The sequence below is a fragment of the Penicillium waksmanii genome (genome assembly GCF_028829765.1).
Source record: "Penicillium waksmanii strain IBT 27052 chromosome Unknown utg000010l:1.0-3698451.0:1.0-3701458.0, whole genome shotgun sequence".
NCBI classification, from domain to species: Eukaryota; Fungi; Ascomycota; class Eurotiomycetes; order Eurotiales; family Aspergillaceae; genus Penicillium; species Penicillium waksmanii.
The window spans coordinates 2127449-2151366 of record NW_026643256.1 but is presented as its reverse complement, the minus strand read 5'-3'; positions in this window follow the sequence as shown (position 1 = coordinate 2151366).

The following is a 23918-nucleotide window of genomic DNA, read 5'->3' as shown; positions in this document are numbered from 1 at the left end:
ATATCTATACCCGTCCCATAGCGGGTATAGGCTAAAAAGGTGTATCTATCACGGGTATAACCCTGGGTAGTGGCCATGTCTAACAGTATTATTTATAACCAAATAATAGTTTAAAACAAACAAATCCTAAGTAGCCCATATACACAACAATCAGAAAGGGCACTATACCGGCCATATTCCATACCAGCAAAGAGACAGCAAATCATCTAATAACTAGCCCTTCAATAGAACACCGATTATAATAATTCAAGGTTATTTTGTGGTATAGTGTGTGCCCCAAAACAGTTCAGTCTTTAGGTTAATTCTAGCTCTGCCGCCAAGAGACCCTAGACTGTATAGGTAAAAACTCAGAATATCAATCTTCCCATAGCAGTCTCAATACCACGGTTTACTTTTGTTAAAAGACAGTACCTTATATCATAACTGTATTAGACTAAATGAATCAACCACTAGAGCTGGAGAGTGCCACAGGGGCCTGGTGACCTATATCACCTTCTGTCACTCCCATATCTAAGTAACAGTTGGGGAGGAAGGGTTGACACCCCTGGAAATAGTAACTCACATTACCTGGCTACTGTACTGGCAGACCACTCATTAGCCTGCTTTATCATACTAACTTTTCAGCCACGGCTCTCTCTATTTAACACTATAACATACGTAGTAGAAGCTAATACACAAACATGTTAATAAAAGCACATACTAGTCGTATCTTCCCTCGGGGGTACCTTATAGTCCTCTCTGTGGTGACGATACTCAATTCCCAAGTGAGTCCAGAATGAGCACATATTTCACAAACCCGAAGTCCACAGCTTATAAACTATTGTAAGACGGGAATGCTCTCTGGCAGTCTGCGTTGGCAGACGGGTTGATCACAAGAGGACAAAACCACCACACTCGCAGAGTGCAGGAGAGTAGTAGACAAAGCATGTCACGGGATTCGAAGTATACGATACCCCGGACTCTCGAGGCCGATTCATGGACGAATCCCCTTTGAGTCACCTGTATATTGATATCCACCTGAACCCTAATATATTTAAGATACTATAAGTATTCAGGATTCTTAATCTTCTTAAGAATTAGTCTCTATATTGACTGCCTAATCTGATCTCTACCGTCTGATATCCTTGCTTAGTTATAGGTCTCTAGCCTAATAACTTAGTAATTATTTTAATTCTGATTCTTCTCTTATAACTATCTAAGGATTAAAGATAGTACCCTCTATATATTAAAACCCTATATTCTCCTATAGTAGTATATAATCTAAAGTTACTATACTTCTTCCTCCTACTATTTAGCCTAAGATTAAATTAGCCCTAGATTAGTATAAAACCCCTATAGAACCTAAGCTATATTAGATATTAATCTATAGAGCTACTATATATAAAACTAATATATTTCCTTCTCTTTCTTATAGAATATAGATTAGAGGAATTATAGGTAAGCCTATAACTAAGAATATCCCTAAGCCTAGAAGTATTATTATAGATAGTCTAGAAGAAAAGAGATATAAACTAAAGTATCTTAAAAAGTTCTTAGTAACTTAGACCTATATTAAAAAGCTTTCTACTTAGATTTCTAGAAATCTAAATATTAAAGCCTTTTTATATAATCTATCTATAAATTATAAAGGAACTAGACCTTGCCAAAGCCCGTGGGGGTCATGCTTTTTTTGACCCCCACGGGCTTTTTTCTGAGCTAGAGGCCCGCGGGCTTTGGTATTTTACCAGTATTTACCATTATATATATGGATTACTAAGCAGAATACACATTACATACGGCCCGTGTAAAGCCCGTCTGACGGGCTCGGGCCTGATTTTGAGGCCCGGCCCGGGCTTTGGCAAGGTCTAAAAGGAACTAAGACTAAAAAGTATAAAAAAGTAGAGGGTTTTAAGGTTAATAAGTTTAAGAGATTCTTTAGTCTTTAGAAGTAAAGAAACTAACTTTTTTAGTTTAGATATATCTTCTAAGATAATCCTAAAGTCTAAAAGAATAAGAAAATAAGGATCCTTATAGAAATTAAATATTTTAACTCTAATTATAAGAATAAATAGACTATAGAAAAAAAGATATTTTAAAGATAATTATAATAACTATTTTAGTAGCTAAAAGTATTTTAAGAAATAAACTTTTATTCTAATATATAATAAAAATATCTTTATTAAAAAAGTTAGTAATAAGATAGAGTATTACTACTAATAATCTAATAAAAAACTAAAGGTCTTTTATTATTATCTTATAGATCTAAAATACTAATTTTCTTAGGTTTTTTAGAATAAATAAGCTTACTATTATATATTAAAGCTATATCTATAGTTAATACTATATATTTAATAATATATAAAAATTTCTCTAAAAACAAAAGTATAATAAATAAAAAAAAGTATAGAGTATTTAGGAATTTACTAAAGTAAAAGTATATAAATATAACTTATTTAATAATAATTCTAATTTAAGCTTAAAATATCTATAATTTAATAATTTATTTCTAAACTAATCTAATAGTAAAGAATAAGATTAAAAAAATTCTAAAAATCTATATCTAAAGGATCTTTATAGTTCTAGAACTAATCTAAATTAAAATAACTCTAACTTATATCTAAATCTTCTTTATTTTAGTAGTAATTTTTATCTATTTTTTTCTTAAAATAATAATAATCTAAATAATATATTTATTAGAGAGATTAACTAATCTATTAGAATTTTTTTAAATAATTATTTTAACTATAGTAAGCTAGATTATTAGATAAGTAAATATTATCTATTACTAAAAGTCTTAGAGATAAAGATCTAGTAGGCTTATTTAAAACTTTAGTATTATTATAATAATATTTAATTAAAAAACTTAGAAAAAATACTAAAGTTAAACTAGCTTCTATAAGTTCTAACTTCTAGCCTTAAATAAGAATAATTATCTATATTTATATTCTAATTTATATCTAAAATAATATTAAAATATATATAGATATTAATATTTATATATAGATAGACCTTATTAGTTATAAATTTATCTAGAAATATTATTTTAATTAAGCTAAGTATAATACTTTTCTTTTAGAAATAATAGACTAATAAAATATCTCTATCTATAGTATATAAACTATTCTAATTACTATATATAATTTTTAAGAACTAAATAAGAGTTTTTATATCTCTATATTATTATTAAATATAATTATTTAAAAAATATAAATTATATTAGCTCTATAGTAAAAATAATAATAGTTTAAATATAAAAAGAAAATAATAGAATAATTAAAGCTTTACTAATTTATAAAAGTATATAGAAACTAAGCTTATATTTTTATAGTTATTAAAATATCTAAAGAAGTCTAGCTTTTTCTAAAAAAAATAAAAATTAATTAATAATAAATTAAGACTAAATTCTCTCTAAATTATTAATATTTTAGAATATATTTAAGGTATAAAACTTTAAGATTATACTACTATAAAAAGAAACTAACTACTTAACGAAGCTTAAAAAAATATATTATCTTTATATAGCTTAATTTATTTTCTTTTATAAGTAGAATTTATAGAGTTATAGAAGTATCTTAATAAAAACTTAGTAAATAGTTAAATTAGACTATTAAATAATCTAACTAATATACTTATTTTATTTATATCTAAAAAAATAGAGGACTATATCTCTATATTAATTATTAAAAATTAAATAAAGTTTTTATTAAAAACTAATATTCTCTATCCTTTATATTAGTAATTTTTAATTATCTTTCTAGGACTAAATATCTTAGTAAAATTAACATATAAAATGTATACTATAGAATCTATATTCAAAAAAAATAAAAATAAAATATAGCTATTTTAAATATATTATTATACTATTTAGCCTTACTAATATACTAATAATATTCTAAAGCTATATTTATACTATACTTTATAGTCTTTTTAATATTATATATATTATATATCTAAATAATATTTTTATTTTCTCTAAAATCTATAAAGAGTATATAAAATACTTTAATCTTATACTTAAAAGACTAAGAAAAACCTAGCTATTTATTAAAGCTTCTAAATATTAATTCTATAAGAAAAAGTTAAATTCTTTAGCTTTATTATTAGTTAAAATAATATTTCTATAGACCTAGAATAGATTTAAGCTATCTAAGAATAAAAGTAGTCTATTTTCTATAGAGATATCTAAATCTTTCTAAGATTCTATAACTTTTATTAAAGATTTATTAAGAACTATTCCTTAATTATATTATTATTTATAGAATTTTTTTAAAAAATAAGGATAGAAAAAAACTAAGGAATATTAAGCTAAATAACTATAAATTAAAAGTATTTTAAGATCTTATTAATATTTTTTTAATTATATCTTTTTATAATACTTTCATCTAAAGAGATTTATCTAACTTAAGACTAATATATTAGGTTTTAGAATAACTAAAAAAAATTTATAACTAGATAATTAAAGAATATAGTATTCTATTATCTTTTAGTTAAAGAAATTCTTATCTATAGAATAGAACTATATAATATTAGATTAAGAACTATTTATAATTATTTATTTATTTAAATATTAGTATTAATATCTTAAAGAAAATTAATATTAAGTTAAAGTCTTAACTAACTATATATTATAATTTAAGTTATTTATAGATTAACTAAAGATTAATAAAAGATAAGCCTAATAATACCTATCCTTAATATTTTTTAATTTTATAATTTATTATTATTTAGATAAGATAAATCTAGTAGATAGATTATCCTAAATTTTTAGTAAAGAAAAGCCTTTATTAGCTAAAGAGATTTTAGGCCTAATTTATAAGTAAATTATAGCTAGACATTGCTATAACCTATTTTAGGTTAGAGGTACTGACCTAAAACCTAATCTACTAGGTTTTGGGTTATAGGGGCTATAACCTAACCTATCTAAAGCCTAATAGGTTAAACCTAATAACCTAATAGGTACCTATTTTAACCTATTTTTATATAATTTATTTATAATTTTTATATAGTATATTTTAATACTTAATTTATCTCTTTTTTTTTTAGAAGAATCTAGATACTAGGATCCTACATATATATATATAGTATTAACTATTATATATTTAAATTTTAAGACTAAAATAGGTACCCACTAGGTTCCTAAATAGGTTATAGTTTTTGACCTAAAACCTATTTTGGGTTGGGTTAGGTTAGGTTAGGTCTGGGTTATAGTAGGTTCTGGTGATGCCTAATCATATCTATATTATTTATAAAAGTATAATAGTTTTCTATAGATATAAAACTATTTAGAAAAAAAAAGTAGAAAAAAAATAAAGCTTAATAATTATAATTATATTAGTCTATAGAAGTTTATTACTGTAATGGTTACTAAGTTATCAGGCTAGAGACCTGTGACTAGGCAAGGATATCAGACAGTAGAGATCAGATTGGCTAATCAATATAGAGACTGATTCTTAAGAAGATCAAGAATCCAGAATACTTATAGGATCTTAAATATATTAGGGTTCAGGTAGATATCAATATATAGGTAACTCAAAGAGGATTCGTCTATAAATCGGCCTCAAAAGTCTAGGGTATTATATACTTTGAATCCTGTGATAATTCATCCTCCTCTCTTAGAGATAGTTAACTCAACCATTAATAAAGGTCAGAATTAGGTTAGGTAATCTAAACTAAATAGTGTTATCTTGTATAAAGGCCTAGGGCAGGTACCGCTTTAGGTATATTTATATATAGATATAAACAAAGCAATATAATCTCTTTAATATCTTTAAGATAAAATCTTCTATCTTTCTGTCCTTAACTCTTACTTTTCTCTTATCTTTACCTTACCTTATCTCTTTCTTTTATTATTAAATTATAATCCTTTGCTATATCTGCTGCTACTAGTCCTACTGCTGCTAAATTTAGTAGTCCTCCTTCTATAGATACTGTTTATCCTTCTAGTAGTCGTTAGGGTAGTTATTATACAGCTAAAGATAAAGATTATACTAAAGCTATAGATAGAGGTAGTAATAATAATAATAACCCTAGAAGTATAGCTAGTACTATCCTTAGTCTTTATTCCCTCTATAATTAAGTTATCTATCCTTTGTTTGCCTTCTATATTAAGTATATAGCTAAAGCAGCCCTTTATCCTTCTGTTAGTACTGTTCCTATAATCTAATATAACTAGGACTGTTCTAACTTAATTATCTATACTCTATATAAGAGAGATAGAAAGACTTACTTTTAGGTATAAGACTCTTCTAATTTATATTTAATTTAATACTAATTTATCTTAGATACTCTATAGGATCTATAGTAATTTATACTAGCTCTAATTAATCCTTAACTAGGTATATAAAGTTTAGAATAGTAGTACTGCTGTTATCGTTACTAATAGTACTATACCTATCTAGGGTATAGAAAGTAAGACTATAACTATTAAAGGATCTACTTACCTTCTGGTATTATTTCAGAAGATAATCTCTGTCTATCTCTTTTAGTATAAGCTCTATTTTAATATACAGAATATAGATTAAGCTAAAGAGGGATATACTACTTTTATTATTAAATAATAAAAGAAGTTAAATACTAAGGCTAGCTTATCTTCTACTTAGCCCTCTAGTTATTCTAGTAACTTTCTATAGCTATAGATTAGTAATACTGGTTTTAATCTTTAGTAGAGTACTATTTAATCCTTTTTCTTAGAGGTTATAGTAGGGTTTAAGTATAATATAACTCTAAATAGTATTATTTTAATTCTGGCTATAGTATAGATTATTAACCAGATTAAGATACTTTTAGATTTATATAGGCTTCTATAGTAGTCTTTATTCTTTATCTTATTTATTCTTCTCTTTTATAGTTAAACAGCCTTATTCAGCAGAAGTCTAATAACTTTTTTTTTTAGTATTAATTTAGATATAGTTTAAAGGAGTTTTAGAGGTACTTTATTATCGTTAGGATATAGTTTTTTAAGTTTATTTCTTTCTAAATAAAGATATTATATCTTTTATATTTTCTAAGTACTCTATAGGTTTCTATTAGTTATATTCTAAGGGCTATCTAGCCTATTTTATATAGTAGTATAGTACTTTATTAAAGGTTTTTTTATCTTAAATCTCCTTAACTTTCTATTCTTCTTTATCTTTAAGTTTTAGTATTAGTATTAGTGAATTATCTTTATTTTAGCTATTCTATAGCTTAAGAAGAGAGATAGAAAAGATATTATATAGTCTTAAATACTTTTCTAATAATATAATACAGTATACCTAAATACTAACCTTTATAAGGATATAGAAGAATCTGATTTACTAGGAAAATAACTTCTTTTCTTTAGCTTTAAAGCAGAGGTTTCTTATTAAAAGAGATATAAGGCTTTTGACTTTAAAGTTCTTTAGCTTATAGGTCTTATTATATAACTTCTGCTATAATTTCTATATAATTTAAAGCTTTCTTATAGTCTCTTTATAAATATTTTAAAGGTAAATTATCTACTCTTTAGTATTTAGGGCTTCTTTCTTAAGTACTTTATCTAGGGCTCAGACTTAGAAGTCAGGATTATATTCTAGCAGTATATAGAAAGAGGTCTTATTAGTAGATATATTAATAGTATTATTATATATAAACTATACTATCTTAAGGAGTTAAGCCTAATTTAATTACTCTCTATTAATAAAATATCTAAAATAATCTTCTAAGACCTAGTTAAGTCTTTCTGTCTGTCTGTTAGTTTAGGGATAGAATATAGTAGAAAATTATAGCTTAATCTTAGAATAGTAATAAAGTTATAACTAAAACCTACTTATAAAGATAGGTCTTTAATCAGATATAATTCCTTCTAGATTTCTATATTTAAGTTTAATTTAATTAAAGAAAAGCTCAGTAAGGTTTTTTATTAATATTATTATTAATATAGAAAAGAATCAGAAGAATTTTATAAGTTAACAGATAATTATCAGAATTATATTATATTCTTTACCTTTAAAGATTATAATAGAGAGTCCTATAATAAAGTCTATACTTAGCTCTATAAATAGCTAATTAGGAATTAGAAAAGATTAGAGTTCTCTATAAGGTTAATACCTTAGTACTTTAACTCCTTAATATATTAGGTATATTATAATATATTTTTATATATCCTTTAGCAGCTTTTCCTAATAGAATTTTCTTTTTAGAAGCTCTTCTGTATATATTCTTCTAAAATATCCTATAAGTTATTTATTATAATAAAGCTTAATTAGTTTTTACCTTAGATTCTCTACAATAGGGATATAGAGATATCCCTTATAATACAGAAGCTTCTTAGAGTTAATACTCTAATATTTTTTCTATAGAATATCTTCCTAGGTTATATTAATTCTCTTCTAGACTATCTTATTCTTATCTTAGAGTTCTTTAATTAATAGTTTTAGTTTCCTTAGGGATTTATCTATAAGTAGATCTTTATTTATAGTTATAGTAAATACTATTTAAGAGGGTATAAATTAAGAGTAATTTAAAACCTTATAATATATTATATTATAGCCCTGACTTAGGAAAAACTTAGTTATATTATAGCCCTAACTTAGGAAATCTTATTTATTATTCTCTAGATCTAAATAATCAGCTTTACTAGACTTATCTATAGTCTCTCCTAGATTCTTCTAATCTATAGGGGTAGTAGTGTTATTTTAAATTTAGTTTAGCTCTGACTCTAGGTTACTAGCTAAGCTATTTATAGTTAGAGAGAGGGATAGTAATAGACTTCTATAGACTAATATAGTTATAATTATTAATCTCTATTTCTCTTTACTTTTTTTTTTAGATAGTCTTATACCTATAGAAAACTACTATATTTTTATAAATAATATAGCTATAATTTACTTATAAATTAGGCCTAAAATCTTCTTAGCTAGTAGAGGCTTCTTTTTACTAGAAGTTTAGGATAATCTATCTGCTAGATTTATCTTATCTAAACAGTAATAGATTATAAAATTAAAAGATATTAGAGATAGATATTATCAGGCTTATTTTCTATTAATCTTTAGTTAGTCTATAAATAACTTTAAATTATAATAGTTAGTTAAGACTTTAACTTAATACTGGCTTCCCTTAAGATATTAGTACTAATACTTAAATAAATAAATAATTATAAATAGCTCTTAATCTAGTATTATATAGTTCTGTTCTATAGATAAGAATTTCTTTAACTAAAAGATAATAGGATACTATATCCCTTAATTATCTAGTTATAAAAGGATTTTAGTTATTCTAAAATCTAATATATTAGTCTTAAGTTAGATAGGTCTCTCTAGATTAAAGTATTATAAGAGAGGTATAGTCAAAAAGGTATTAATAAGATTTTAAAATATTTTTAATTTATAGTTATCTAGCTTAATATTCCCTAGTTTCTTTCTATCCTTACTTTCTTTAAGAAGTTCTATAAGTAGTAATATAATTAAAGAGTATTTTTTGATAAACCTTTAATAGAAGTTATAGAATCCTAAAAAGACTTAGATATCTCTATAGGATATAGGCTATTTCTATTCCTAGATAGCTTAAACCTATTCTAGGTCTATAGAGATACTGTTTTAACTAATAATAAAGCTAAGAAATTTAATTTCTTTTTTTATAGAATTAATATTTAGAGGCTTTAATAAATAGCTAGGCTTTCCTTAGCTTTTTAAGTATAAGACTAAAGTATTCTGTATACTCTTTATAGATTTTAGAGAAGATAAGAATATTATCTAGATATATAATATAAATAATATTAAGAAGACTATAAAGTACAGTATAAATATAGCTTTAGAATATTACCAGTATATTAGTAAGGCTAAATAGTATAACTATATATTTAAAATAGTTATATCTTATATAGAAAGCTATTTTTTATTTTTCTTCTTCTTAAATATAGATCCTATAGTATATATCTTATATATTAATTTTACTAAGGTATCTAGCCTTAGAAAGATAGTTAAGGATCTTTAAGATAAAGAATAGAGAATACTAGTTTTTAATAGAAACTTTATTTAACCCTTAATAATTAATATAGAGATATAGTCCTCTATCCTTTTTAGGTATAAATAGAATAGGTATACTAGTTAGGCTCTTTAATAGTCTAATTTAACTATTTACTAAGTTTTTATTAAGATACTTTTATAACTCTATAAGTTCTGCTTATAAAAGAAGGTAAATTAGGCTATATAGGGATAATATATTTTCTTTAAGCTTAATTAAATAATCAGTCTTCTTTTACAGTAGTATAATCTTAGAGTTCTATACCTTAAATATATCCTAAAACGCTAGTAATTTAGGGAGGATCTAGTCTTAACTTATTGTTAATTTCTTTTCTTTTTCTAAGAGAAGCTAGACTTCTTTAGGTATCTTAATAACTATAAAGATATAAGCTTAGTTTCTATATACTTTTATAAATTAGTAAGTCTTTAACTATTCTATTGTCTTCTTTTTATATTTAAACTATTATTATTTCTGCTATAGAGCTAATATAATTTATATTTCTTAAATAGTTATATTTAACAATAGTACTAAGAATCCTAATAGACAGGGATCTTTATTAACAGTAATATAGAGGTATAAAAATCTTTATTTAGTTTCCTAAGAATTATATATAGTAATTAGAATAGTCTATATACTATAGATAGGGGTACCTTATTAGCCTACTACTTCTAAAAGAGAAGTATTATACTTAGCTTAATTAAAGTAATATTTCTAAATAAATTTATAACTAATAAGGTCTATCTCTATATAGATATTAATATCTATATATATTTTAATATTATTTTAGATATAAATCAGAATATAGAGATAGATAACTATTCTTATTTAAGGCTAGAAGTTAGAACTTATAGGAGTTAGTTTAACTCTAGTACTTTTTCTAAGTTTCTTAATTAAATATTGTTATAGTAATACTAGGGTCTTAAATAAGCTTACTAGATCTTTACCCCTAGGGCTCTTAGTAGTAGATAATATTTACTTACCTAATAGCCTGGCTTACTATAGTTAAAATAATTATTTAAAGAGATTCTAATAGATTAGTTAATCCCTCTGATAGATATATTATTTAGATTATTATTATTTTAAGGAAGAAATAGATAAGGATTATTACCAAAATAAGGAGAATTTAGATATAAGTTAGAGTTATTTTAATTTAGATATAAGTTAGAGTTATTTTAATTTAGGTATAGTTATAGTTGTTTTAATTTAGGTTAGTTCTAGAACTATAAGGATCCTTTAAGTATAGATTTCTAGGACCCTTTTAATCTTATTCTTTACTATTAGACTAGTTTAGAAATAAGTCATTAAGTTATAGGTATTTTAAGCTTAAATTAGAATTATTATTAAATAGATTATACTTATATACTTTTACTTTAGTAAATTCCTAGGTACTCTATATTTCTTCTATCTATTATACTTAAGTTTCTAAAGAAACCTTTATATACTGTTAAATATATAGTATTAACTATAGCTATAGCTTTAATATATAGCAGTAAGCTTACTTATCCTAGAAGACCTAAGGAAAATAGTGTTCTAGGTCTATAAGGTAGTAGTAAAAGACCTTTAGTTTTTTATTAGGTTACTGGCAGTAATACTCTATCTTATCGCTAACTTTTTTAGTAAAGGTATTTTTATTATATATTAAGGTTAGAGTTTATTCCTTAAAATACTCCTAGCTGCTAAAGTAGTTATTATAATTATCTTTAAGGTATCTCTCTTCTATAGTCTAGTTATTCTTACAGTCAGAGTTAAGATATTCAACTTCTATAAGGATCCTTATTTCTTTATCCTTATAGACTTTAGGATTACCTCAGAAGATATATCTAAGCTAAGAGAGCTAGTTTTCTTACTTCTAAAGGCTAAAGGATCTCTTAAATTTATTGACCTTAAAACCCTCTACTTTCTTGTGCTTTTTGGTCTTAGTTCCTTTATAATTCTTAGATAGCTTATCTAGGAAGGTTCTGGTATTTAGATTTCTAGAAACCTAAGCAGAAAGCTCTTTGATATAGGCCTAGATTGCTAGGAACTCTTTAAAATACTCTAATTCGTATCTCTTCTCTTCTAGACTGTCTGTATTAATACTTCTAGGCTCAGGGATACCCTTAGTTATAGGTTTACCTATAATTCCCCTGATCTGTATCCTATAAGAGAGAGGAGGAGATACGTCAGTATTATATACGGTAGCTCTACAGATTAATATCTGATCTAGCTTAGGTTCTATAGGGTTTTTATACTGATCCGGGGCCGATTCAATCTTAGGTCGAATAGTAGGAGGAGGGGGTATAGCAACTTTAGATTATATACTACTGTAGGAGGATACAGGGTTTTAATATATAGAGGGTACTATCTTCAATCCTTAGGTAGTCAAGGAAGAAGAATCAGAATTATAATGGTTACTAAGTTGTTAGGCTAGAGACCTATAACTAGGCAAGGATATCGGACGGTAGAGATCAGATTAGCTAATCAATACAGAGACTGATTCTTAAGAAGATCAAGAATCCAGAATACTTATAGGATCTTAAATATATTAGGGTTCGGGTAGATATTAATATACAGATGACTTAAAGGGGGATTCGTCCATAAATCGGCCTCGAAAGTCCGGGGTATCGTATACTTTGAATCCCGTGACAATTACTATCTTTCTCTCTAACTATAAATAGCTTAGTTAATAATTTAAAGTTAGAGCTAAACTAAATCTAAAATAATACTACTATCCCTATAGATTAGAAAGATTTAGAGAGGACTATAAATAAGTTTAGTAAAGCTAATTATCTAGATCTAAAGAATAATAAAGAAGATTTTCTAAACTAGAACTATAATATAACTAAGTTTCTCCTAAGTTAGGGCTATAATATAATATATTATAAGGTTTTAAGTTATTCTTAATTTATATTTTTTTAAATAGTATTTATAATATCTATAAATAAAGATTTATTTATAGATAAATCCCTAAGAAAACTAAAATTATTAATTAAAAAACTCTGAGATAAGGATAAGATAGTCTAAAAAAAAAATTATAATCCTAGAAAATATTCTATAGGGAAAATAAAGTATTAACTTGAAAAAACTTTTATATTATAAAGAATATCTCTATATCTTTATTATAGAAAATCTAAGATAAAAATTGATTAAACTTTACTATAATAAATAACTTATAAAATATTTTAGAAATATATATATAGAAAGCTATTAAAAATAAAATTTTATTAAAAAAAGGTATTAAAGAATATATAAAAATATATTATAATATACTTAATATATTAAAGAGTTAAAGTACTAAGGTATTAATCTTATAAAGAACTCTAATCTTTTCTAATTCTTTATTAACTATTTATAAAAATATCTATCTCTTGGCAGAATTGACTTATTGCTCTATCTCAATAACCAGAGGTCCTACAGACTTCTTAATACGTTTATCTGATCTGTTATATCGGCAGCTGTATCTTAATATAGGGTTTCTCTAGTCAAGATAGCAGCTGTTAATATAGCACAGCTGGGAGATATATTTGTGTATCCTGATCGTTAAAATCTTTAAAATTTGTACGCTACTAAGGCTGTAAAACTAGCTAATTCTGCTGCTATACAGTAGCCTAAGTATATCTATACTATAGAGCAGATTACCGAATATACTTAGGTAATCCTACAGTATATCTATAAGTATATAGGAGACCCTCTGAGTACAGAGGTCCTCTAATTTATCTGTAATATTAAATACTTTATAACCAACAACAACAATAATACTATCTTCTGTATATAACAGTAGGCTACTATAATCACTGCTACTACCGCTAAGCTAAGTAAACAGATTAGATATATTAAGTCATTAGTATCGTTATTCTCTTCCTTCTATCCCTCTGAGAATAGTACTATAGTAGTAACTATCTAATAGTACTATAATACTCTAGCTAATACTGCCCCTATCCTCTCTCTATCCTACAGTATATATTCAGTATTTAGTTCTTCCTCTAGGGTCAGCGAAACAGAGCTTAATAAGGATAGAGAGATTATTATTGAGGTATACGATAATAAGACCTAGAAGATATTAAAGGATAATAGTCTAGTAAAGATTATAGCTAAGGCTAAAAAGTAATAGATAGCGGTTACTAGGCAGATTAATTATATACCTCTAGCAGTAATATACTTTATAGTAGCTAGATAGCTACTCTCTAGGGATATTACTATACAGATAAATAATATAGCTGCTGTAGATACCCTCTATTATTATCTTAAAGGTAAGGCCCTATAGTAGAAGGATATATTTAGCCTAGGTACTTATATATAGATACCTACCTAGGGTATTATAGTATATAATATTCTAGTAGTAGGCCTCTTGCTGACTATAGAGAAAGCTAGAAAGATTACTAATATACTCTATTAGATAAACTGGTTAATATAGGGTAAGGTTACCTATATTAAGTACCTAGGATAATTAGTTTAGCTAGGGTTAGACAACAAATATAAGCAGAAGGACTTAATTATAGTTAAATTTAATAGTCCTATTATAGCAAACTAAGTAATTAATAATAGGGTTATCTTATATATAGTACTATATTATACTGTATACTTCTGTTATAAGAGATAGACCAAGTACTATAAGAAATACTAATATTATAGGTAGGCATCGCCATAATCCATTTTGGGTTGGAGAAGCCGACCCAAAACCCATTGCCAAGAACCCATTATTAGAGTTCAGGCATAAATATGCCAAGACCTTCCTAATTAGGCTACTTTATACTGGTTTTATGTAATTTTTATGCAAAATGGGTTTTGAATGGGTTATTGGGTTCTTGGCATGCCAAGAAATGGGTTGAAAAATGGGTTATGGCGATGCCTAATTATAGGTATATCTAGTCCTACTTAGACCTTGCCAAAGCCCGTGACGGGCCTTAAAATCAGGCCCGAGCCCGTCAGACAGGCTTTACACGGGCTGTATGTAACGTGTATTCTGCTTAGTAATCTATAGATAGAGTGGTAAATACTGGTAAGATACCAAAGCCCGCGGGCCTAGAGCTTAGAAAAAAGCCCGTGGGGGTCAAAAAAAAGCCCGTCCCCCACGGGCTTTGGCAAGGTCTAGTCCTACTGTCCTTTCTCTATATACTATAATTATTATACCAGAGGGAACCTTATCTAGAGGTACCTTACAGTAATTAATAATAATATTTCTGTTCCCTAAAAGTATATCCTCTACAAGGATAACTATAAACCTACTAATAATCTTTATTAGAAGCATTAGGATACCCTAACAGCTACTAAAGCTACTCTAAAAGTCTTATCTGTATATTATTATATACTAAAGTATACCCCTAGCTAAAGAAACGCCTATTTAATAATATAGAAGTTATTATTCCTAATAGCCAAAGTACTATATCTATATATACAGCTACTTATAGACCTTGCCAAAGCCCGGGCCGGGCCTCAAAATCAGGCCCGAGCCCGTCAGACGGGCTTTACACGGGCCGTATGTAATGTGTATTCTGCTTAGTAATCCATATATATAATGGTAAATACTGGTAAAATACCAAAGCCCGCGGGCCTCTAGCTCAGAAAAAAAGCCCGTGGGGGTCAAAAAAAGCATGACCCCCACGGGCTTTGGCAAGGTCTAGCTACTTATAGCCTGTCTTAGCTATAGCAGCAATAATCCTAATCCTAATCTTAACCTTAGCCTAATTAACCAGAAGGCCTTAAAGCCTCTTAATATATAGCTAGTATTTTAGCTACTAATAATAGCTTGATATAGGTTATATATAGGAAGCCAGGATATTTTAAGGACTCTAAAAATTATAGTACTATATTATTATCTTAGTATTGATATACTAATCAATAAGCTAATATAGATATTATAATTATAGCTTTATAGTTAGTTATAGTATACTCAGAAGCCTCTTTAAAGTCTTTATCTTATAATAAGCAGGCTTACTTCTACTAAGAAGAGATAATTAATAATATTATAAACAACCTTCTAGGACTAATATATAGTCTGAATATATAGCAATAGCCTATTGAGCCTAATGGAACCTCATGGAACCTGATCGATAGTGGCAAACTATCTGGATGCTGTGGCAACTCTGGCCATCTGCCACCTACATAATTGACTCTGCCACCTACATAATTGACTATGGTGCTAACTATGGCAACCTATATAATCAATTACCATTCGATGCTAATCATGATTAATACATTACGACGACTTATTGTCGTGTGACCATTATAATTACTAATAATGGTGGCCTGAGGCCTGCTAAACCTCAGGGATAAATAGCATCTCAATCTCCTGCAATCCTAATATCATAGACATCTATGCAATACATCAATCATCCTATCTATTACCAACCAACAGCTTCTTATTGGATCATCCGATCTACCATTACTTCCCTGAGCCTAGTAAGACGTACAGTCTTATAAGAATACTACTTAATTATATTTTATTATTTAATCCTATCTTCTATATTAGCTATTTATCTATCCTAACTTTATTAAGTTAATCTAAATAGCTTAATAAATATCTTTAAGACTTTTAGTTCTAAGCCTTAAGATAGTAAAGTATAAGCTTAGTCTTATAGTAATATAGGACTAAAATAAAATACTAAGATTACTTTCTAAGAAAAACAAGCTTTTAATTATTCTGAACTATTAGACCTTACTATTCTAATAAGCTTTTATAGTAATTATTACTTATTTTATTAATACTAATTAGAACTATTAGAAACTCTTACTTAGCTTTAAGCCTCTTTTAGATAAATATTTAGATTCTAATCTTATAAAGATTTTTATTATAGTTCTTTAGAAGTATTAGCTAATAGACTAAATCTTAATAATTATTATTAATAATATAACTAATAATAAAATATTAATATAAAGTCTTTATAACTCTAAAGAGCTAGAGCCTTTTTATAAATAGATATAAATTATCTAGATTCTATATCTTATATATATAATCTAGTTTATATTAAATTAGTTTTTTAGTTATATAAAGGTATTACTAAAAAATAATATAGCTAAATATTAATCTAATAAGAAAGACTATACTATCTATATAAATCAGAGAAAAAAGAAAATTATTTATATACTTAAGTAAATAAGTATCTATCTTTTTCTTATAATATAGAAAGGCTAAATAATAATATACTATATTATATTTCTAGGTTTATAGTCTTATAATCTTTATTAATACTAACCTATAATATTATAAAAATTTTCTAAAACTCTAATCTAACTAATAAAAGATTCTTTTAATTTAGGATATTAAAATATACTAAAACTTAATATTTTTTATACTTTACTAAATAAAATATCTTTAGGTTTTTTTTAATTAATTTTTTCTAGAAAAAAAAATAGACTATATCTTATACTTAATTAAGAATAATAGTACTAAATAGATTATCTTTTTTAGATTATAGATCTATTTTTAAAATATATAATAGCTCTTCTTAGAATAAAAAATATTATTATCTATCTAGTTTTTATTATTTATAATTAGCCTTTTAATTATCTTAAAAAAACTATTCTTTAATTAAAAAAGAAAAAAATTCTCTAGAAAAGATTAATATTTACTATTCTTAAGGCTATGTAGAAAAAGCTTAATAAATACTATATTTAGACTTAAAATTTTTATAGTAATTTTTTTACTATTATAACTATTCTTTATCCTTATAAAAAGTTAAGATTCTTTACTATCTAGAAATAGATATAAAGAAAAAATAGTCCTTTACCTTAGAAAAATATTTTTTACTAATATTTATAGAAATATTTTAAAACTTATAAAGCTTACTAAGTTAATAATTAAACTAATAATCTATATAATTATAGCTCTAATTATAGAAGCTTTAATAATATTAAATATTTAGTTAAAAGCTCTATAGTAGAAGATATATAAAAAAAGAATTAGGATAAAATTAGTTAGTATTTTAACTTAGGTCTGTCTCTAATAATTTAATATTATATAAACTATTACTAACTAGCTCTAGAAATATAAAAATTAAAGAGTATTCTTAGTTACTAAAAAGATTATAAATAAGAATATTCTTTACTTATATATCTTATAAAGAATTTTCTTACTATTTCTATAACTAATATAGAAGTTAAGTATTTATTTAACTTAGCTTATAATATATATTATTATTAATATAGCTTACTAAGTCTTATTATAATCTAGAATCTTATAATACTAAATTATATCTCTAAGTTTAAGACTAAAACTATATATTTAAATATCTAAAAAGTATATTTCTTATAACAGAAAATAGGGACAGAGTAAGAGAAAAAAAAAGTAAAGAGAGAAAAGGATAAGCTAGAGCCTAGTAGTAATAATAAAAAGAAAATATAGGTTAGAATAAAAGAGTCTTAGTAGTAGCTTTAGTAAGCTAGTTACTAAGTATATAGAGAATAACCTTATATAAACCTAAGCTAGAGAAAAATAAGTATTCAGACTTAGTTTTACTTTCTCTACTAAAAACCTAGCTTTAAGTATTAAGCAGAAACTATAAATAAGTTGTTACGGACCCTGCGACAGGGGGGGGCCGCGACCTACAGATGGGCCACCGAGAGCCAACCGTTCCTAGGAGGGGAACACAGGAATAGATCATATGACCAACGGCCAGAATCAGCCTCTGATTCGCTGTCTTAAACTATACTGCACTAACCTACGCAACGGCTAGCATAACATAAGGACAGGTATTCTTTCTACTGTTACCAACCCTACAACCAGAAGTATAAGTACCCGGTAAGACCACGTAACCACAGGGTATACTAGTAGGTATACTAACAGATAGATAGAAGGGTTAAGTCTAGTATACCACCAGATATACCCTTTAACATACCATACCGTAGAGGATTAAGTATATAGGGACGCTCGTCTATATATATATATTTAGTTCTTTGCGATCAATCAATCTAAGTTACTGTAATATACCTTTCAGATTACTCTTTTAGTTTTATATAAGTAACAAACCCATATAAGTACAGGGAGCTTATCAGACTGACCTACTTAGCGCCCTATTTAGTATACCCTTTAAAGTTACTTAATACAACCCGAGCCTGTATAAGGCTTTATATAGTAACAGTACAGTTATAAGTTAATACTTAAGGATACCCTAGTAGTGCTAGAACAAGGCTAATTTCAGCCGCTGTTCAGTAATTCATAATTCTACTCTATAAGAGCAAGGTACGTTTTACCAACTGTCAACCACTAATTATATAACCAGTTAGCGAATATATAATATATTAATTACCCTATCAATACAAAACTATAAAGTTTAATTATTATATTATCGACTGGCAGCAACAGAGGAAAGACACTAGCTCCTGTGCCGCTACAGACACAGACTCGGTAGGAGGATAACTAGGAAGACCAACAAAAAGCCAAGGTAAACGCCTTAGAAAGATATATTAAGAACCTTACCAATCAGCTTAATATATTCGGTCAGGGATATAATTATAATATAAACGAGATACGTAAGTTTATTCAACAGACTGATATATAGCTCAGTGTACTATCGCCTATGGTACCAAAGTTGCCAAAGGCAGAGAACTTTAATAGAACCTGCTCTAAGTTATAAGGTTTCCTTATACAAATAAATATATACCTTAACGTTAATAAATATAGGCTAAACACTAAAGTAAGCAAAGTTATCTTCGTATTAACCTACCTTCGAGGGTAAGTATAGGATTAGCTTAAACTATATATCCAGAAATACTATAAGAAAGATAAGACAGAGTAGTTAACTACTATATACAATATCTTTTCTAGCTACCTTAAGTTTAGGGAGTACCTAGAGAAAACGTTTAGTAATATTGATATAAAAAAGACAGCTAAACAAAAACTAAAGTAACTTTACTAAACAACCTCAGTATCAGTATATACAGCCGAATTTATACAGCAAGCGGCCATCCTTAGATAGGACGACTATATATTAATCCCGTACTATAATAAGGGACTTAAGTTATATATTAAGGACGAAATTACCAGGGTTGGTGATTTTGACATAATAGACAAACTTATCGATTTTGCGGTTTAAATCAATAACCGTTTTTTCGATAGGTAAATATAGAAAAAGGAAGTAGAGGGATAGAGAAAAGGTAATAGATACCTAACCTATTACTGATTCTAACCCTAACGATAATAGTAATAATAACCTAACTAGAATAGTAATCTGTACGGTCTATAACTAATAGAGCTTAACACAGTAAGGCTCCTAGATAAAGAATAGAAGTATCAGAAAGATAACAGACTCTGTTTTAACTATAGTAAGCCAGGCTATATATTAAAAAATTATTATAGTAAAAGAGATAACAAAAAGCTACAGCAGTTGTATATAACTCAGGAGTAAAAAATATACAATACTACTAGAGTAGAAAAAACACAGTAACTCTGTATAACTCAGGAAGAAATATAGGATAAGACTAAGGACATCCTAAGAATATTATTATAGGACAAACTAAGATATAAGACAAGTATTCTAGGAGAGGCTATAGTATAAGATAACAGATACTATAGGACAAAACCTAAGGAAGATATAACAGGAAATATACTAACTCAGAAGAAAAAGCAGATTAGAAAGAGCATAATCTAACAGCCTAGCTAGAACTAGATAATAAGCTGGCCAACAGTAAATAAACAAACCGAGTAGGCAGTAGAATAGCTACCACTATACACTAATAAACAAAAAACAGAGCCAGAACCTAAAATACAGGAGCTTAAGGTAATAAGAAAAGCCAGTTAGGCTATAGTCAACTTATAGCTTAAAGAGTATAATAGACAGGAACAGTATCTACAGATTAACCTAGATATAGTTAAAAGTCAAGGATAGACCTGGTATGCCTAAGAACCCATTAACTCCTAAGAACTTACAGGCTGACCCTAGGAGCAGGGTATACAGGACCCAGAAGCTATGAATAGACTCCCAGAAACTCTACCCTAGCTCCCAGGAACGCCCTACAAGTTCCTAGGAATACCTCAAACATCCCTAAGATATAAAGAACTTCTAGAAATGGTTAAGGAACTCCTATAATATTAGACAACCTTACCTGAGAAAATAATACAGGAAATCCTAGAGACCCTACCAGAGAGATACTAGATAAGCTACTAAGAAGAGCAGAAACTACGATAAGTCTATAAAACTAGTGGTATAGCCCCAGAAGACCCTTAAAGGATCCTTTTTAATAAATCAGATAATAACGAAGCAGTACTATATATTACTAGCACAGAAGAGATATATCTGTACTATAGGGAAAACTATACCTGTATTAGGTATATATAATACCCAGATTATAACCTAAGAGCTATAATTAAATACTACAACTATAACTATAGAATATATATGTAAGATAAACTAGACTATAGGGGGGATCAAACCTAAGCTACTGCAGTGATTATAACGCCTAGAGTAGAGATAATAACTTACAGTAACGGTATAGGGGAAATATATAAAGGCAGAAGTACTGATTACCTTCTATAGGGGAAATAAGATTAGTATATAAGTTATAATTAACTTAGGAGCTATAGGAAACTTTATAGATTTAAGCTTTACTTTAACTAACAGAGTACTGACTATTAGGAAGGCCTACGCTATTTCTCTTATTAGGCTTAACAGGGAGAAACTTAGCGAAGGAATTATATACTATACAGAATAGATCGATATAATTATTAGTAACTATCTTAAACCTATATACTTTAATATTATAGGATTAGGAGGATATAATATAGTACTTAGTATTCTATAGCTATAATAGTATAGCCTAAGAATTAATTAGTAAATAGATAAGATCTACTTTAACTACTATAAATATAAATAAACAGAAACTAAATAGACTAGAAGAAAACCACTAAATATTAAAGGGCCTAGCCCCGGGACAGCAGATACCTATTATAATCTATACGAGGGTAAACCTAAACAGAGTTAGCAGCCTAGAGATAGGGTATCGGGAAGAATTATAGATATTAACGTTCTTATAGTAATAGAATAAGGACCGGATATATTAGACAACGAACTTAAGGAATATATTATAATATATTATAAATTACGATAAGCCCTCTGTACAATAGGGGAAGAAATACAGATACCTAAGGAGTACTATAAGTACTGAGATATATTTAAGCCACTACTAGATAGTAAGCTCCTAGAGTATAGTCTGTTTAACTATAAGATTAGGCTTAAGGAAGGTAAGGAACTAACCTTCAGACTAATCTATTAGTTATTATTATTAGAAATAGAAACCTTAAGACAGTATATTAAGGATAACCTTAAGAAAAGATATATCTGGAAATCGTTATTATCGGCTAGATACCTGATTATCTTTGTCCTAAAGAAGGAAAATAAACTTTAACTTTATATAGATTATTAGTATCTAAATAAGATTATTATTAAAGATTAATACCTACTGTCTCTTATTCAGGAGATATAGGATTAAATTTAAGGAAGTATCTACTTTACTAAATATAATATTACTAATATATATAACTACCTTAGGATCAAAGAGGATAATAAGTAAAAAACAGTATTTAGGATAAAATACAGGTACTTTAAGTATATAGTTATACTGTTCAGACTTATAAATATACCTATAGTATTCTAATATTTTATCTTTAGTATATTAGAGGAATACCTTAATATCTTTATAATAGTATATCTTAACGATATCTTAGTATTCTCTAAGACTATAGAAGAATATATTAAGTATAATAAGAAAGTACTACAGAAGCTTAGAGAAGTAAAAGTTATACTTAAACTTAAGAAGTATAAATTCTATATTAAAGAAACAGATTTTCTAGGATATATAATCAGTAATAAAGGATTCAGTATATAAGAAGACAAAATCAGAAGTATTTTAGATTAGCTAATATCTAAAAATATAAAAGAAGTTTAACAGTTCCTAGGGTTATATAACTACTACTAGCGTTTAATTAATAGGTTTAGAAAAGTTATAGTAGACCTTAATAAACTAATAAAGAAAGATCAGAAGTAGATCTAGAATAACTAATCAGAAAGTTTGTTTAATATCCTTAAGAACTTATTTATCAAACAAACAATACTTATACCAGCTGATCTAAGTAAACTATATACAGTAGAAACTAATATATTAGACTATATACTTAGAGTATAACTTACCTAACCAGGGAATAACGGGAAACCCTAACCAGTTGTATTCTGGTCTAGAAAAATAATACCTACAGAAATTAACTATAATATCTATAATAAAGAATTATTAGCTATAGTATTAGTACTTAAGGTTTAGAGAGTATATCTAGAAGGAGTAAGTTACTAAGTCCTTATAAAATCAGATTATAAAAACCTTATATTCTTTACTAGTATAAAAGAATTAACTAGACGATAAGTATAATAGACAGAAACCTTAGTAAGATATAATTATAGGATTAAATATTGTCTAGGTATAGCTAACAGTCAGGCAGATATGCTTAGTAGAAGACCTAACTATATAATAGAGGTTAAGGAAGCTATTCTGGCTATACTTAAGGAAAATAGAGACGGTTATCTAGTGTATAATTACTAGATTCTAGCTACTACTAGTGAAATTAAGAATAATAATTAGATAGAAAGACTAAAGAGCAGCCTTACTGACGATCTAATTATAGAGAAAGAAATAGATAGGGAATATATTAAAAATAATAATAGGTTAATCTATATCTATAGATTAATCTATATCCTATAATAACTTTAAAATAAAGCGATATAATAATATTATAATAACCTAGTATACAGTTATATAGGGGAAGAAAAAATAATAGAACTCCTTTTAAGGAACTACTATATCCTAAGTATATATAAAAAAGTAATAAGATATATTAAATAATATAATACCTATCAACAAAATAAGCTATTATAATATACCCTATACAGTAAGTTACAGAACTCAGAAGTACTAATATAACTATAGGAATAGATTATACTTAACTTTATTACTAAGCTACCTAAATCAGACAGATATAATATAATTATAGTAGTAGT